Genomic DNA, 19,100 nt, shown 5'->3' with positions numbered 1-19,100 from the left:
CGCACGGCCACTTCGGCCGGCTTGCAGCAGTCCTCAGCAATTAGGAGGCCTAGGTTAGTTGCAGGTTCTGCTGCTAAGTAGTTCCCACGGTAGAGGTGTGGGCCAGCAGTTGCAGGAAGTGTTGGGGAGTGAGTACCAGGTCACCAGCATTGTGAAGCCTAGTGCAGGGTTGGCTCAGGTGACTGAAAGCATAGGGGAGTTATGTAAGAATTTTACGAAAGAGGATCAGGTAGTGATAGTGGGTGGAGAAGGGAACAGTCTCGATAGGGACCGGGAATATGATGTAAGTGGTGACTTGGTTAAGATAGCTACTCAAACTGGTGGTACTAATGTGCATTTCGTGCCACTGTTTCAGCATCATGATCGGCCTCACCTTAATGCGGCTGTTAGGCACGTTAATGTGGGGCTGGCGAGGGCACTGATGGCGGAGGCCATGGATCCCATCTCAGTGGTGCCAGTTGGGTCTATCAGTAGATGGGGTTTCACTAGGCATGGCCTGCACCTCAATAGGTATGTGAAGGGGAGGCTGGCTAAGCTTATAGGTGACAGGGTAGTGGGTGGTGGTGGTGGTGGTAGTGGTATCACTCATGGAAAAATTCCTATAGTAGTTGGTGTTAGAGCTGCATCTTTTTTAGACTGAAGTCAGCTGATAGGTATACCTGCTTAAAGGAAGTGCCTCTAACTAAGGGCTCACCTCCAGGGGATGTAATGTTTCCAAGTAGAGAAGGAATTAGCATATTTCATCAAAATATAAGAGGTATTAGAGATAAAGTTAGTGAACTGCTAATAGATGCTAACTCTGAAATTATTGGTATATCAGAGCACCACTTAAATGATTTGATAATTCAGAGGCTTCCTTTACCAGGCTACAGATTAGTTGGCTGTTTCTCAAGGAGTTCCTTGCGGGGTGGGGGAGTGGCTCTGTATGTAAAAAACAGTATTTCATTTGAGACCATAGACGTATCACGACACTGCACTGAACAGATATTTGAAAGTTGTGCAGCATCAGTTGAATTTAGTGAAACTAAACTTCTAATTGCTGTTGTTTATAGGTCACCTAACTCCGACTTCAGAGCATTTTTGCTTAAGCTAGAGAGGGTTCTTGATTCACTTTGTAGGAAGTACCAGAAAGTAGTTCTATGTGGTGACTTCAATATTAATTTTGTACATGATTGTGCAAGAAAAAGGATGTTGGTAGATCTCCTAAATTCATATGATCTGATGCAAACTGTGTTTTTTCCAACTAGGGTGCAGGGAAACAGTAGCACAGTCATAGACAATATTTTTATTCATTCTTCATTACTAGATGGGCATTCTGTTAGTAAAAGGGTGAATGGCCTTTCAGACCATGATGTACAAATTTTAACACTAAAAGGTTTTTGTACTCTAACCAATGTCATATTTAATTACAAACTACGTAGGAAAGTTAATCCAGCAGTAATAGAGAGTTTTTCAAAACTTGTCAAGGAACAAGAGTGGCAAGATGTTTATAGTGCCGATAATACAGATGATAAATACAATGCTTTCCATAACACATTTCTCATGCTCTTTGAGAGTTGCTTTCCATTAGAACATTCTAAATGGGGTACTAGCAGTAATGGACAGCCCAGTTGGCTGACTAGTGGGATAAGGATATCATGTAGAACAAAGCGGGAATTATATCAAAATGTTAGAAGTAGTCACAATCAAGCTACAGTAGCCCATTACAAACAGCATTGTAAGGTGCTTAAAAATGTTATTAGCAAGGCAAAAAGTATGTGGTATGCAAATAGAATAGCTAATTCACAGGATAAAATTAAAGCCATATGATCAGTTGTGAAGGAAGTGTCTGGTCAGCAGCACAAGGTTGACGATATAAAGTCAGTTTGCAGTAATAATATTTCTGTTACTGATAAAGCAGATATATGTACAGTATTTAGCAACCATTTTCTGAGCATTGCTGGTGAATTAAATAAAAATTTAGTATCTACAGGAAATCATATAAATTTCTTAGCAAATGCCTTTCCGAGATTGACGTCAGAAATACTCCTCTGTGATACAGACAAGAGGGAGATTGAGACAATAATCAAATCACTGAAGACTAAGGACTCTCATGGTTATGATGGAGTGTCTAGTAGAATATTAAAGTACTGTGCTGCACATGTTAGCCCTGTATTTAGCCATATTTGTAATTTTTCCTTTAGGAATGGTCAGTTTCCTGAGCGATTAAAGTACTCAGTAGTAAAGCCGCTTTATAAAAAGGGAGAAAGGGATAATGCAGATAATTTTAGACCTATTTCTATGCCATCAGTGTTTGCAAAAGTTATCGAAAAGGCTGTGTATGTAAGGTTAATTGATCATTTTATATCACACGATTTGCTATCAAATGTACAGTTCGGCTTTAGAAGTCGTTTGACAACTGAAAATACTATATTCTCTTTTCTCTGTGAGGTACTGGATTGGCTAAACAAAAAGTTTTGAACACTTGGCATATTTTTTGATTTAACAAAGGCATTTGACTGTGTTGATCACACAATATTACTCCAGAAGTTGGACCATTACGGAATAAGGGGAGTAGCTCACAATTGGTTCACCTCTTACTTTAGCAACAGGCAGCAAAAGGTCGTTATTCACAATGTTGATAACGGCTGTGATGTTGGATCTGAGTGGGGTACTGTCAAGTGGGGGGTGCCCCAGGGATCAGTGTTGGGGCTGTTCCTGTTCCTTATTTATATAAATGATATGCCCTCTAGTATTATGGGTAACTCTAAAATATTTCTGTTTGCTGATGACACTAGCTTGGTAGTAAAGGATGTTGTGTGCAACAATGACTCGGTTTCAAGTAGAGCAGAACATGACCTCAGTTCATGGTTTGTAGAAATTAAACTGACGTTAAATCACAGTAAGACTCAGTTTTTACAGTTCCTTACACACAATTCAACAAAACCTGTCGTTTTAATCTCACAGAACGGGCATATGATTAGTGAAACTGAACAGTTCAAATTCCTAGGTGTTCAGATAGATAGTAAGCTGTCGTGGAAAGCCCACGTTCAGGCTCTTGTTCAAAGACTTAATAATGCCATTTTCACTATTCGAACGGTATCGAAAGTGAGTGAAATTTCGACATGTAAATTAGTCTACTTTGCTTATTTTCATTCACTTATGTCGTATGGTATTATGTTTTGGGGTAACTCTTCCCATTCTAGAAGGATATTTTTGGCTCAGAAATGGGCGGTTCGGGCAATAAGTGGTGTGAGTTCACGAACCTCTTGTCGACCTCTTTTCACGAGTCTGGATATCTTGACATTGGCCTCTCAATATGTATATTCCTTATTGTCGTTTCTAGTTACCAATATTAGTTTATTTCGAAGAATAAGCAGCTTTCACTCGGTTAATACTCGGCAGAAATCAAACCTCCATTTGGATCGGACTTCCTTAACTCTTGTGCAAAAAGGTGTGCAGTATAATGCTGCATCCATTTTCAATAAGCTGTCACTCGAATTCAAAAATCTTAGGAGTAATCCACGCGCTTTCAAATTGAAACTGAAGAGTTTCCTCATGGATCACTCCTTCTATTCTGTCGAGGAGTTCCTTGAAAAATTAAGATGATTCTCATTGTATTTGCTTAAACTTATGGACTGATTTTCTTTCAGGTTCATGAACATTTATTTTTATCTGTTACTACTTTTTATGTTGTAAGTGCATGTACTGACACGTTCCATGACCTTGGAGATTTGCTCCTCAATTTGGTCCTAAGGAACTTGACATTTAAATAAATAAATACAGGAAGACGTTCATGACAAACTTTGACACTGCTCACATCTCACCCCCCCCCCCCCCCCCCCCGCCCCTCCCCACAGATGTTCCAACCCTTCACTAAGGACGTTGTGGGCTGACAACCCCACTGATCATGAGTTCATCTCTTTGAAATATATCATAACAGCAATTTTTGCTCTGGTATACAGAGCAGGACCACTAGGGACAGTTCAAAACCATTCAACAAAATCTGAACGTGGTCTGAAGCAACAAAGGGCTTTTATGCTTCTTCAGTCCTCCTGTTTCACGCACTCCTGTGGTGTGATCACAAGGTGTGTCACTGACACAGGTGTCAATAAAACAGCAAAGAGTCTCTCTAAGACACACACCCCCAATGCACCTGCACACCTTTGTTAAGCATTTTAAAAATGTACCTGTACAGAGAAAGCCAGTCACTAATTACTAGGTGCCAGTTTGACAGGCAACTATTTTGACACCCCTAAGCTGAGTGGTGCTACGTTGCTGAACTAGTGCCTGCTGTCCACATGTGAAATCTAACAGGTGTTGAAAGAGGTGCTTGTCATGCCAGCAAATAATAGTCTCAATATACAGAATTCCAGGGTTGTTAACAACAGAACTTTCTTATCTAAGCATCAAATTATGCTAGGAGACCTTTGTAGAGAAAAAAAAATAAAAACATTGTAATAGCTGCCGATTTTAATATTGATATCACATGTGACAGTAGTTACAATTCAAGATTCACTGAGTAAGTTAAGAAATGTGGTTTCAAATTGAATTTCTTTGAATCTACCAGAGACAATGGGCAATCAGCAACATGTATTGACAATGTTCTAACTAATTACGTATATGAAGATATGCATAAATTTTGTCTAGATCTAGGTATTTCAGATCATTGTGCACTATTCATTGAGCTGCCACAGACCGAAAGGAACATTCCACATATGAAAATCCACATGAGCAGGAACTTTAACAAAGAAAACTTGCTAACATTTAGTGAGAAGCTAAAAGAGAAAACATGGCCTTTTGATCATTGTAAATCAAGTGATGAAAACTTTGAGAAACTCCTAAATAGTTTTCTTGGTGTCTTTAATGAAACATTCCCACCTAGTCTCTGTAGCAATAAAATAACAAATAAATTAAAGTGGATTAACCAAGACATAAAAATTTCCAGTGTAAGGAAAAGGCAACTGCACAGAGAACTTTAATATAATAAAGATATTGATTTCATTAAATACGTTAGCTCTATAAAACCATATTTAAAAGAGTTGTCAGGACAGCAAAACAACTGGCAAATAACATTCTAATTTTAAATCATAAAAATAAGACAAAGGCTGTGTGGTCAGTCATTAAATCTGAGTTAGGTGTAACCAAGAAATTTCAAAAACTGAGATTGAAGGAAATACTATTCAACTCAAATACCAGAGTACTTTACTGAATTCTTTATAAACATAGCAAAGTCTGATGTAGAAGTAACATATTATCACAACAAAGTAAATCCCTTTGACCTAGGTGAAAACTCTGAAAACTCTACAAAATTCTTAAAAGTTTCTGTGGAGGATGTAGAAAATGCTATTCTAGCATTAAGAAACAAAAAATCTGCAGGTTGGGATGTGTGGTGTCGATAGTTCGTATCAACGGCGAAACTTAATATCTGTGAACTCTAAGTGCTCTGTCGAGCCTCCATCTTAACTTTACTTTAGTCAGTTCTTTGTTATACATCATTCTGTACAGACGCAGTGTCAAGTGTAAATATACAGGGTGTTACAAAAAGGTACGGCCAAACTTTCAGGAAACATTCCTCACATACAAATAAAGAGAAGATGTTATGTGAACATGTGTCCAGAAATGATTAATTTCCATGTTAGAGCTCATTTTAGTTTCATCAGTATGTACTGTACTTCCTCGATTCACCGCCATGATTTCATATGGGATACTCTAACTGTGCTGCTAGAACATGTGCCTTTACAAGTACGACACAACATGTGGTTCATGCACGATGGAGCTCCTGCACATTTCAGTCAAAGTGTTCGTACGCTTCTCAACAACAGATTCGGTGACCGATGGATTGGTAGAGGCGGACCAATTCCATGGCCTCCACGCTCTCCTGACCTCAACCCTCTTGACTTTCATTTATGGGGGCATTTGAAAGCTCTTGTCTACGCAACCCCGGTACCAAATGTAGAGACTCTTCGTGCTCATATTGTGGACGGCTGTGATACAATATGCCATTCTCCAGGGCTGCATCAGCGCATCAGGGATTCCATGCAACAGAAGGTGGATGCATGTATCCTCGCTAACGGAGGACATTTTGAACATTTCCTGTAACGAAGTGTTTGAAGTCACGCTGGTACGTTCTGTTGTTGTGTGTTTCCATTCCATGATTAATGTGATTTGAAGAGAAGTAATAAAATGAGCTCTAACATGGAAAGTAAGCGTTTCCGGACACATGTCCACATAACATATTTTCTTTCTTTGTGTGTGAGGAATGTTTCCTGAAAGTTTGGCTGTACCTTTTTGTAACACCCTGTATACGAGCTGCAACACACATGGGAATTAAATTTTCTATATCCCAATTAACGATCCCATTCCCATAGATGGAATACCCACCAAAGTTATTAAAGTGGTGCACAATAGAACTGCAAACCCACTACCTCAAATAATAAATCAATTTCTTGAAGAGGGCTGTTTCACAGAGGTACTGAAATATGCTGAAGTCAAACCACTCTTCAGGAGGGGATCAAGAGAGATCATGGGAAATTATTGTCCCATCTCAATTCTCCCAGTCCTATCTAAAATATTTGAAAAACTTGCTGTTTGCACAAATCCAAAACTTCATTGCAAAATATTCTGTTACTCTAAACAATCAGTTTGGTTTTCAGCAGGGGGAAAAACACCATAGATGCAGTACACAGTTTCACTGAGAAAATAAGTACATCTTTAGACAAGAGAAATAAGGTGGCAGGAATTTCTGCCACCTCACAAAGGCGGTTGATTTTGTAAACCGTGCATTTCTTGTTTACAAACTTGAAAAGTATGTCATTAGCAGCAGTGCCCTACAATGGCTTAAATCCTACTTATCAAACAGAAAACAAAGAGTTAGCATCTCTTCAAATGGCGCATATTGTTTTTCTGACTGGAAAAAAATATCTCAGGGTGATCCACAAGGCTCCGTATAGGGCCCAGTCCTACTTCTCTTCTATGTTAATGACTTACCATTAAATATCAGCTCCTAATCAGTTCTATTTGCAGATGATACTTCTGTCTTAGCTGAACATCAGGATTCAGAAAAAAATTCCAAAATCTGTGATCAGTACCCTCAATACCTTAAAAAGTTGGTTTCAGCTAAATGGGTTGAATCTAAACATATCTAAGACTCCCATGATGCAGTAAAAACCAAACAGTTGAAATGTGAGCAGATTAAGATTGTACCCAACAACCAAGATATAGAAGAAGCTGACTCAGTCAAATTCTTAGGTTTAAATGTAAATAAAAATGTGAGCTGGCAGGCACACATTGAATACCTAGCAAACAAACTGAGTAGCTTTGCATTTTCAGTGCAAATATTATCAACTGCAAATGATATTATCGACTGCAAATGACACGGACACACGAAAAGTAGCATGTACAAGCTACTTGGAATCCATTATTAGGTATGGTATTGTTTTTTGGGGTAACTCGACAAACATAGTAAGGATACTAAAAATACAGAAAAAAATACTTCGAAATATGCGCACTGCAAATCACAAAGAACCATGTCAACCATTTTGGATTACAAGAGGGTGGTGATAGTCAGAAGTGGAATCTCTCTATTGAAACACGAAACAACTCTCTATTGATGGAAAGAGGGTGTTAAATGAGGAGGAACCTGTATGGATAAATGGAAAACTATTGATCGTGACACATACAAAAACAATAAGCGAAAGAAAAAAAAAAGGAGAGAAGTACATGGGCAGAAATTAAACCCGTACCATCAGCGTGGTAGCCTTGGACCTACGCTGCTGCGCAATGCTCACTTGGTCAAAACGTGACTAATATTGCAGATATAGATGGTATGTACAAAACGTCAACATTGTTTTCTCAGAAACTAGGGCTGTCGCATGAAAAGCCACTAGCCAGGTATTCAGGACACGACCCTCTACAGCATACCTAAGACTGATCAAAATCCTTGATTAATAGGTCTAACAGTCCTCTTGTAAGCTTAATGAAAGTCCATTTGCAGAAAATCAGTAATTAATTTTCAAGGAAAATTATCTAAGTATTCCACATGAAAGCACACTAGATGTAGGTAGAGTGACAGACCTAAAATTCACATCTGCAGGTGAATTCACAATAAAATTATTTCCGACAGATAAGTGTAAATTTTAAAATGACAGAATAACATAATTTATAAGGCTGAGACCCCAAAGTTTATCACTAAGATACAGAATGAGTTAGTTCTTACAAAGCCTATTACGGTGTGCACATTCAATAGTTATGATCACACAGGCTTTTAAGTGAATTAAATGAACAAATCTCTCGAGCTTTCATTAGAGTGAAATTGTCAAAAACTGCTCTGTGCTTCTAACTCAAAATGTAACAAGATATCTGGAACCTCTTTATATAGGTATCACGACAGTGAATACTGTCCCTCTCCTATTGCCAGGCCTTGCAAGTGCAGCAATAGCAGTAGTAGTGGTAGTGGTAGCAATAGTAGTAGTTGTGGCAATAGTAGTAGTTGTGGCTGTGGTGGTGGTAATGGTGTGAATATTGTCCCTCTCCTGCCACCAGGGCTTGCGCTCAGTGGATCAATGCGAGGATCAGAGAAACACAACAGGAAACAACATTCACACAAGAAAATAGATTGAGGCCTTGGCGATTTAGAGAGTGCTGGATATCTACATTTATACTCTGCAAATCGTTGTGAAATCCATGCCAGAGGATACGTCCCACTATGCAAGTTATTAGGGTTTTCTCCCCATTCCATTCATATAATATTATCTTCATGATCCCTGTGGGAATAATATGTAGAGTCACCATTTAAAGCCACTTCTTGAAACTTTGTAAGTTCACTTTCTCGGGGTAGTTCACATCTATCTTCTAGAGTCTGCCAGTTCAAATCTTTCAACATTTCTGTGACATACTCCTGCAGGTCAAAAAAACCTGTGACCATCCGTGATGACCTTCTCTGTATAGTTCAGTATCCCCCATTAGCACTATTTGGTAGTGACCCACACATTGCCCAAAATTCTAGGGTAGGTCACATGATTGAGTTATCCGTGACTGAGCCTATGTGATTATTCTATTTCATTTCCCTACAAAGTGTTACACCCAGGTATTTGAAGAAGCTGTCAGATTCCAACTGTGACTTGTTGGTATTATAGTCATAGGATACTATGGTTTTTTAAGTTAATTTTAATTTTAATAACCAACAGTCTCAGTTGCACTGTTTGCCTAGAATTTACCTAGGTTTCAGTCGGGATAAACCAACCTTCTTCAGAATAAAAGTGACTGCCATTTGTCCATAGTGGACATTGTCAAGCTAAAACTACAAATCCATAAATTATCGTCAGACTGTAAAAACTTATCTGAAACTCCCTCGGCCCCACTTTGTGACCGTGATGCGTCAGCCACGAGTGCTGTACTGGAACTGACTGTAGCATCATGAGGCCCACCTAGGCGGACACAATACCTTGCGCCTGCGCATAAACTGTGTGATAGTTACTTGTTGGGAAAGACGCAAACTTGACTCCTGACCTCGAATTTACTAGTAAAGTGAAATAAAAGGTATAACTGAGGAAAAGGGTGTATATGTTATCTTGTGCAGAACGTACTTAGATTGACTGTCTTAACATTTATGAAGTATTCATTGGTCATGATATGAGGAAGACATCACGTGCTTAGAAGGTATGGCCTGTCTAGGAAAATTTTGTGCTTGAGCATGAAATTTAGTCACTTAAAAAGAACTTGGGAGTGGGAAAGATAATATAAATATATGTTGAAAATATTTTTTTAAGTGAACAATTTTACATTTCTGAACGATTTAAAGCAGATGTGACTTCAGCTCTCCCGGCAGATGTGTTTAAAGCAGGTTGTCAATCTTTGCATCATTCTGAAATCTTATCAAGATACAACTGAATATTTCTGTAGCTTCTTTCAGATTGTACTTCATTATACACTGAAGAGCCCAAGAAACTGGTTCACATGCCTAATATGGTGTAGAGCCCCTGTGAGTATGCAGAAGTGCCACAACATGACAGGACATGGACTCGACTAATGTCTGAAGTAGTGCTGGAGGGAACTGACACCACGAATCCTGCACGGCTGACCATAAATCCATAAGAGTACGAGGGGATGGAGGTCTCTTCCGAACAGCATGTTGCAAGGCTCAATTATGTACATTTTTGGGAAGTTTGTTGGCCAGCGGAAGTGTTTAAACTCAGAAGACTGTTCCTGGAGCCACTCTGTAGCAATTCTGGACGTGTGGGTGTTGCATTGTCCTCGTCAAATTACCCAAGTCCATTGGAATGCACAATGGACATGAATGGATGCAAGTGATCAGTCAGGAGGCTCACATACATGTCACCTGTCAGAGGCATATCTAGACATATCAGGGGTCCCATACCACTCCAACTACACACTCCCAACACCATTCACCATTATAGAGCCTCCACCAGCTTGAACAGTCCCCTGCTGACATGCAGGGTCCACGGGTTCATGAGGTTGTCTCCATACCCGTACACGTCGATCCACTCGATGCAATTTGAAATGAGACTCGTCTGACCAGGCAACATGTTTATAGTCATCAGCAGTCCAATGTCAGTGTTGACGGGCCCAGGCAAGGCATAAAGCTATGTGTTGTGCAGTCATCACAAGCAGTGTGAGCACTGGTAATCATGCTGCTGAAATCACAGCATTAGGTTGTGTCTGCAAGTCATGTGTTCCACGCATGAATCCTTCCACCTGCCTATTTAAGATGTCCCTCAACAACTAGCAGGAAGCATTAACTCAATGCATGCTCTGGGCTTCATGCAGCTGCACTCAGCTGCTCATTCTCAGCTTCTGAGCATTTTCTCAGCACAAGCTCCAGCTTCTACACTGGCTGCAGCACATCCATCAGTGCTTGCACTGGTCTCCAAGCTACGCTCACACTACTGGAGTTTCTTGTAGCCATCAGCGGCCTTCATCCTTTGCTACGCTGAGACTCAGCCTCCCGACACTTGGCCATTCTGAACCTCACCATCTCGGCTCCATACTGTGATTGTGTTCATGCAGAATATTTGCATTCCTGTTAATTAGTACTCCAGGATGGGGGAAAAGTTAACCTTTGTTGTTACTAATAACCATACTGCTTTTAGTTTACCTGGGTATAAGGCTTCCGCCCTGAGCCCCATTCAGGAAACATCAACAGGCGATGAGGACAAACGTCTCTTATGTTACATTAGTGTCTCTAATGTTACATTTCAGTTATTAGCAATGAGCTTGTTCAGACAATTTAGACATCATTTTTATACTGCTCCCCAGGTAGACAGTGCATATTGTCTCCCAGCTCCGTTTGCCAATACTAGGTGTCCTCACAGGTGTTTCTTGCTGCAATGTGTTTGCCAATCTCACCCTGACACAACGCTTCCAGTTATGTCTGTGTTACACACCATGTAGCACACATCAGACCAGATACTGGAGAAACTGGTTGACATGACCACAGTTCCAGAGGTACCTTGCCACCTCCCCCAAAGCACCTCCAGTGCCAACTGACTCCAGGCAGCTCCACTGCAGCTTTCCACTTCTGGCACAGCACCAGAACTTTGGAACCACTACTTTCCATTCTTAACTACTATTCCTCATAGTTGGACCTTCAGGCGATACCCACCAACAGGTTTCCTCCTCTCATTTTACCAGACTGACCCTCCTTGCCCCTTGCCAACATCGATGAGTGACCTCAGTGGTTGACCCTTGTCTCTTACCCGAGGCCCAAACCTATGTCTCTGTGGTTTCATGGAGCTCTTTTATGTGCTCCTACACACTATACCCAATAGGAGGCATCAACACTGACATGCTAGGATTCCCTTCCAGTCCACTTTTCATTCCCATATGCTTTGCCCCCCCCCCCCCCCCCCCCCCCCCACCCTCTAGACATGCCACATCCAATTTCCATTCACTCCTGTATGCCATCAGGGCCCAACCTTTTCCAAATCTCCCTTTCCACAGTGCTGTCACACTGTTCATTCCAAGGTGCTCTCGCATTATACATTGCACAGTTCTTTCACATATCTTGATGCCCTCTGGGCACAAAACATTTAGTAAATTCCTTTCACAAGTGCTCTTGCACTCCTATCCACGCTCCAGGTGCACCATATCTTCGCATGTTGATTTCAACATGTACTTGCACTACTGACTGTCCTTCAGGCATGGAAAAGTCAAGGTATAGTCACACACACACACACACACACACACACACACACGCGCGAATTCAACTTTTCATTACCCAGTACTCTACCCTCACCTATCTGCAAGATGGATTATTGCCTGCCTACTCATCTAGTGTGGTTCGCTACGGTCTCTGGGAGGTGCAGTATGTCCTCATGTGGCACTCAACCTACAATGCTCTGGTCTGTTCCCCCCTCCGAGACTCTACCAATGGATGACTGCCTGTGTGACCATGAGTGTCATGCAGGGATGGCCTTCTCAAACCACATACTGGATTATGCTGTTCCTTCTCTGGGGAAAACAATGCTGGTCCTATTCAGCGTATGATTTTAGTTCCATTGGGTTTCATTCTTCCCATGCTGAATATACTACTGCTTTTCTCCTTGCAGATTAGCTCTCTGCTTCAACTTCAGTGTTGGCAGCTACACCCAAATCATTCACACCAGACTTCAGGATCCTGCGCACAAGGACAAAGCCACTGGCCAACGTCTCCAACAACCTGAGCCACTTCCACTGGGTGGCGATGACGCTCCTTGCCCCCGCCCTCCATCATCAAAATGGAACTATCATCTTTAAGTTGTCTGGGGAAGAGGAAAGAGTAGAATCACCAGTCTTCACTAAGATGGCTCACCATCTCTTTCCTGAGAGGAAGGGATGCTATGTGCCCACTACAACCCTATCAATAAAACTACCACACATATACCTGTGCCTGATGGGTTACCGTGCTCCAGTGATCTGCTGGAACCAGCCTATGCAATGGGAAGCCAGCACTGGGCAGCATATGTGCCTCATCTACATACAGTGTCTCGACAGTGACCAAAACATGCTGGCTTCTTGTTCACAGAATCTCCAGAAGCTGCCACAAGAGACGTCAAACCCTGCTTCAATCATCGCACTATGTTGCATCCACACATCACTTGCTCCACGCAGATATCCTTCTGCTTACGTATTGAAGATGTTACACAATGATTAGCAGACAGCATCTGCTCAGTGCACACTCTCTTCAGGCTTTACATTGGCTGCACCCAGCCTCTCAGCCATTGGAGCTCACACTCAACCTCCAAGCACTTGCTCAGTGCACATACTGCACCTTTACACCAGCTGCTCCCAGTGGCTCAGTTGTCAGAGCTTGAACCAGTCTCCAAGCTACATTAACACTGCTGGAGATCTTGGAAATGCCACCAGTCTTTGTGTTTCCTACACTGGGACTTGGCCTCCAGAGGTTGACCATCGTAGACTTTGGCATCTCGGCTTGATACAGTTACTGTGTTCAGAGACTGTCATCTACACCTGTGGTCCAAACTATTTTTATTCCTTTTAATTAATGTGCCAGGATGGGGAAGAATAAATTTATGTTTTTATACAGACACCATACTGCTTGATGTCTACCTGTGTGTTAGTTATTGCAACTTAGCCCCACGCAGGAGCCAAGTTTTAATTCTGTATCTGCTCAAATTCCTGTAGAGCTTAGTGGTAGGTAGGTGAATCTTATTTTCTTTTTCAGTGTCTTTGGTACTATGTGTTTCCATACAGCGTAACAGCATCTCTCTCACTGTAGTTGCTCTTATAAGAAATCTCTTTCAAGTACTGTAATTATAATTAGAGAATTTCCCTATTTATGTGGACCTGATGTTTCAAATGGTGTTCTCCTGACTTCATTGATCACAGTTGAAGGCCTATATATTTAAGCTCCTATTGATCATGTTCCTGCACACAGTGTACCTTCAGATTTTCTTATCCAGATGTCTAGGAATGGCAGGCAGTCCTCTCAATCCACCACATGTAAATTTAATGTTCTTGTGAAGGCAGTAATATGCTGTAGAAAATGTTTCTTTACCTCCCTGCCAAGCAGTCATACTATAGAGATGTTGGCATGGATGGAGTTTTAAAGGCTCCACAGAAGGTAGCCAATTTCTAGTGACAACGGAGAATCTATAGTGACTCTGACAACTTATTCATAGAATCACCTCACTGAAAATGAGTTATGAGAATGTTATAGGAAAATATCATCATTCCTGTCTCAAAAGAAACAAGAAAGAGATATGTCAATCAGATGTAGCACTTTGTCCTGCATAACTGTTTGGAACAGATGACGTGCATTCGTGTAATGCATTCATTTTGCATTATCTGAGATGAATAATTTGAACACAGGTCTGCACAGGACGTAATACTGGCAGTGATATAACAGACTGCACCTCACTGTGAGATGTCTACTAAGGTTTTGGATCAGAACCAGACTAATGACATCAGGATGCTAGTGCAAGCTTACCATCATCCGTATTACTGTAAGAATCAGCCCAAGTGGCTGCAGAGAGAATGACCCTTCTGTGCTGACAGCTTCATAAGGAGAACAAACAACAATTAGTGTATAAAAATTTGTGTGTGTCACAGGAAAACCATGAGCTTAATAAATGCTGTGTTAGTTCCATCTACAACCAAAAACAGTGTTTACATATTCATCTGACAAAAATAATATTTATTGTTCTCAAAGTAAAAGTTTTACAATAATTAATCATTGTATTTATACTTTTCATTTTTTTTCTTACAAAAATTAAACAACTATTAGAGATAAACAAATATGATATAGTGTTTTGCTAAGTTATCTATGCTATGAAGGGATCATTACTGTCAGTAATTTTTTATTCAAAAAGCAAAATGTCATTAGGTATTTAATCTGTTCATGAGTGAATGCACCATCCACATTTTAGAAGAAGCTACAAACATACATGAGATCTGTTGTGCCTTTGGGATTTCAATATGATAAATGGCAAGGTGAAGGTATATTGCAAAGGAAAAATAATGTTTATTCTTGTACAACACACATCTGTATTAATTTTTCCATTATCATGGATATTAAATACATTTTCAATCAATACAAATAGTTATTTGCATTCTGCTGAACAAGATAATCATAGATTACTGTATGCTAACAATTTCAGTTTTTCTATCCAGATGATTTTGAAACATTACTGGTACAACTGCTCAATACACTACTTCTTCATGAAGGTCAAAACGGGCACTATAAATGTAACTTACTGAGATAAGAATTTTGAGAAGTAGTAATTTAGAGTTAGTACCATAGTCATCTGGTTAGGCATTTATTAAAGATTTCCATGGAGAATACAATAACTACTCTCACACAATCTTAACTATCTCTTTCATAACCAAAATAAAAAAGACAATTAGTTATTAAAGCATGAGAAATGTCCTTTTACTTCTGTTGTTGGGAATTAGACTGACTTGAGCCATAGCTCATTCATCATTTAGATCATCCCTATAGACACAATGGCTTTACAACAGATTCACACTGAGAAGTTTGAAATATACTAGCGGAAAAAAACTAGCTAAAAATATATTATATAAAATCAACATGTTTTCATGGGCACTGTCTGAAGGCAGTAAAGATAATGATTGAAAGCACTATGCTGTGAACAAAGTAAGAACCACATAAAGAGAAGAGTATTCCAAGATAGGCAAAACAAGTGGTGTATCATTATAAGGGGTGCATAGGCAAGCAAATGTGCAGGACTTACCCTAGTTGACTACTACCAACACCACATTATCATAATCATAAAATAATATACAAAGGACTGCACCATAATTTAAGAGTAAAATTAAAGTAACTTTTTGATTGTAAAATTTCAGAATTATCAAATGAATATGTTAGGCAAAATATATGAACTTAAGAAGAAAATAAGTGGCAATAATAAAACTAGAAAGCTAAAAATTGGTCAAAATATGCAAATGTAGGTCACAATTAAAAGTTACAAGTCTCAACTTGGCAATATTTTGGTTAAAATTGGCATTTTTACAAAAAATTGACACCACTAAATATTAAACTCAGAAAGCAGAAAATTCATATGTAGTCTCAGTTTCATATAAAAACATTAAATATGTAATACCAATAAGCTACCTCTATTAGTTCTCAAGTTATTTAGCAAAAACCAAATCTGGAATGAAAAAGTCCTTATTCATGGTAGATTAGCCATCATTTGTATTTGTAACAGAAAGTTCTAATTAAAGCAATAGATCACATTCATGAAATAATAGCTGCACCAAATCTCAAGACTGTATTGTAAATTAAAATGGTTATTAGGAATCTTAAAGTGACAGTTCAGAAGTCGTGATCCATTGTCAGTTCCGTTCTAAAAATTGTAGCCAGCAAAATTTAAATGCAATCGAACTAAAACTTTTTCAGTAACTAAAACAAACTTAACTCTTTTCATACAAAATTAAGAAGATTGTAAATTGTTATACAACACAGCTATTAATTAATACATGTCTGAGAAAGGGGCCACTTCAGACACTGCTACCTGTGCCTAGGGCGGCTGACAGCAGATGTTCTGTTTGGCGGTCCGCTGCACCCCTGTCTAAATACAACCAGAGATGCAGTGACAGGGCACACTTCACACCGACATATCAAACTGTCTGCATCGGTCAAACACCAGCACGCATTGTGTCTTAGGTGACATCAAAAATGGGCAGACTTGAATGCATTTTCGGTGAAAGCAGGAAGTGAATATGCAAGGATTGTACACCATCCTGCACTGCTTAGACTGCACAGGGGAAACTGTTTGTGTGACGCCTGTACTGTTGACAAAACCACGTGGCAAGTGGCAAGATTATTTTCCACTTTGAAGGCGAGAAATTAACTTCGGTGACTAGAAGTCAGGGTGATAGATCATTTTACTTCGAACTTACTGTACAGTTCACCTCTTAACTGTTAATAATGCTGTTTCTGATAGGGATTTAGTTACAATACTGACTTACATTTTGTACATGTGAACTTTTACAGAACACATCAATCAGTTAAAACCCAAAACTTTCATTTATAGCCGTAGTTACTGATCCTCCTGAGTAAACAGCAAGCAGGAACATTTTCTTTCAGTGAGCACAAAGAGTAATATTGACTTGCAGACAGGAAATTATGGCCAGTATGTTCTCCATTGCTTTCTGACTGACCACAAAAACCAATTTTACGCTCTTGTAGAAGGCAAAAATAGTCGGAAAGCAAGCACAGACAATTTAAAGAGTCTGTTTGAAATTACATAATAAAGTAATGACCATTTGATTATTACCTGCCATCTCACAATGGTGCATCGGCTGGGAAACTGAACTGTGAATGTGATTGGCACAAAACAGGGAACTCAATAGGCACTAACAGGATACCAAAGTGAGATATGCTGAACACAGTGTGGGAACAGTGTTAAGATTTGTTTGAAAGTGTGGAAACTAAATTGTGGGTGTTATCTGCAGTAACCTTGAACATGATGGAAGGAGGTAAGGAGATGACACTACATTGTGGCTACCAACGGCCCTGAGGTTAGAAGAAGATGGTGAATCATCGCAGAGCTGCACTGACCTGCAAGTTACTTGCAAGCTAATGCACATGCTCAGTGGTGCCCAGGCCCCCCCCTTGGAGCTACTGCAGTAGCCGAGACCCATCACCATAGCTGCTGCTGCCTGCATTACGTTATAATGTGATGCACCATGTTTGCTGGTACACAGCGCTGGCATCGCTCGTCGAGGTCAAGCAACTAAGTCAAGTCAAGAATGTTTAAAGTATTTGTAAATTCCTTCTAACAGGCTATAAAAATGGAATCTACTGATAAGGATGATGTGAAAGTTAAGATGGAACTAGTCTCTGATGATGAATCCTCAGAATTAGGAGTTCAAATTAATGAGGGTGGCTCTGTCAAAGTAATAAATCCAAAATCTGAAACTGATTTGTCATAAGTAGAACCAGAGGTAAATTTCAATGCTACAACAATTTTAGAACCAATATCTGATGGTGATGTAATTAAAGTTGAAGTTGAAAAAGTAAAATTAATACAATTATCAGATAATGAAACTGAGTTCAATATTTCTGAAATTCAGCTGAGTCAGGGAATGCTACAAACTCCTTTAAAGCTGGTTTAAATGCCAAGTGGCAAGGTAAAGGCACCAAATCAGATACAATTATTGTTTTCTAAATTTGAATCATATTATAAAGAACTGAACAAGAAGATGGAATCTGGTAGCAAACAGTTAAGCAGTAAGATTAAATCTAGTAATAAAGAACTAAAGGTTGAAATGAACTCAAAACTGAATAGCTTAAATAATAAAAATGATTCTAACCATCATGATCTGCAAGTCCAAGTAGGGCAACAGTTAACTAAATTGCATGGTATTTTCAAAACTGAGAATGGTGAAGTTTGTAAGGTTTCAAAGACGCAGATGAGCTTACGGGATGGAGGTTATCAGACACAATAGGCAATGAATCCAAACGCTGCTGCAGTCAGTGTGAGGAAAAATTATATAAAGTAAATCCTTGTCAGAAGGATATTAAGAAAATAAAATTTGACTGTGTGAAATTATGTGAGGATGTTGATAAAAGCTTTTCTGACAGAGTGGAGGCAGTAGAACTACAGCTTTCATCAGATGTCATCAATTTTTACAATTTGATGCAGACAACAAATTCACCCATTAGAGTTCTGGAATGATTTTGAGGATGTTTTACCAAATGCAGGTCAGAACATGAGAAAATTTCTTTTTTAATAAGTAATTTGTCAGGAGATGATTTCCAATACTTAGCTGATATGATAAGATGTAAAATTACTCCTGAGTTTAAAACTGCATTTCATTGTGGGTACTGGTCACACAACAAACAAAACGACATTTTTAGAGAATTTTGGAGTGGTAAAAAGTTTAATCCAGGTCGTGAACCAGTTAAAGACTTCTCTAGAAAGTGGGTTTCATGGCTGTCACATGTGACAGAAAATATGAAACCAGAAATGATGATCATGGGACTAAAAGGTAAGCTGCCTTGGTATTGGCAGAAAAGAATCATTTCTGCACCTAGGGGATAATGGGGAGAGATGTTCACTGAGTATCACTAGCAAGTGGGAAGAATGGCTGCTTTCGAGAACAGGTACAGAATAATAATAGGTCCTCTGACAGTC

The sequence above is a fragment of the Schistocerca americana genome, chromosome 2 (genome assembly GCF_021461395.2).
Source record: "Schistocerca americana isolate TAMUIC-IGC-003095 chromosome 2, iqSchAmer2.1, whole genome shotgun sequence".
Lineage (NCBI taxonomy): Eukaryota > Metazoa > Arthropoda > Insecta > Orthoptera > Acrididae > Schistocerca > Schistocerca americana.
Note: the sequence above shows the minus strand (reverse complement) of the source record.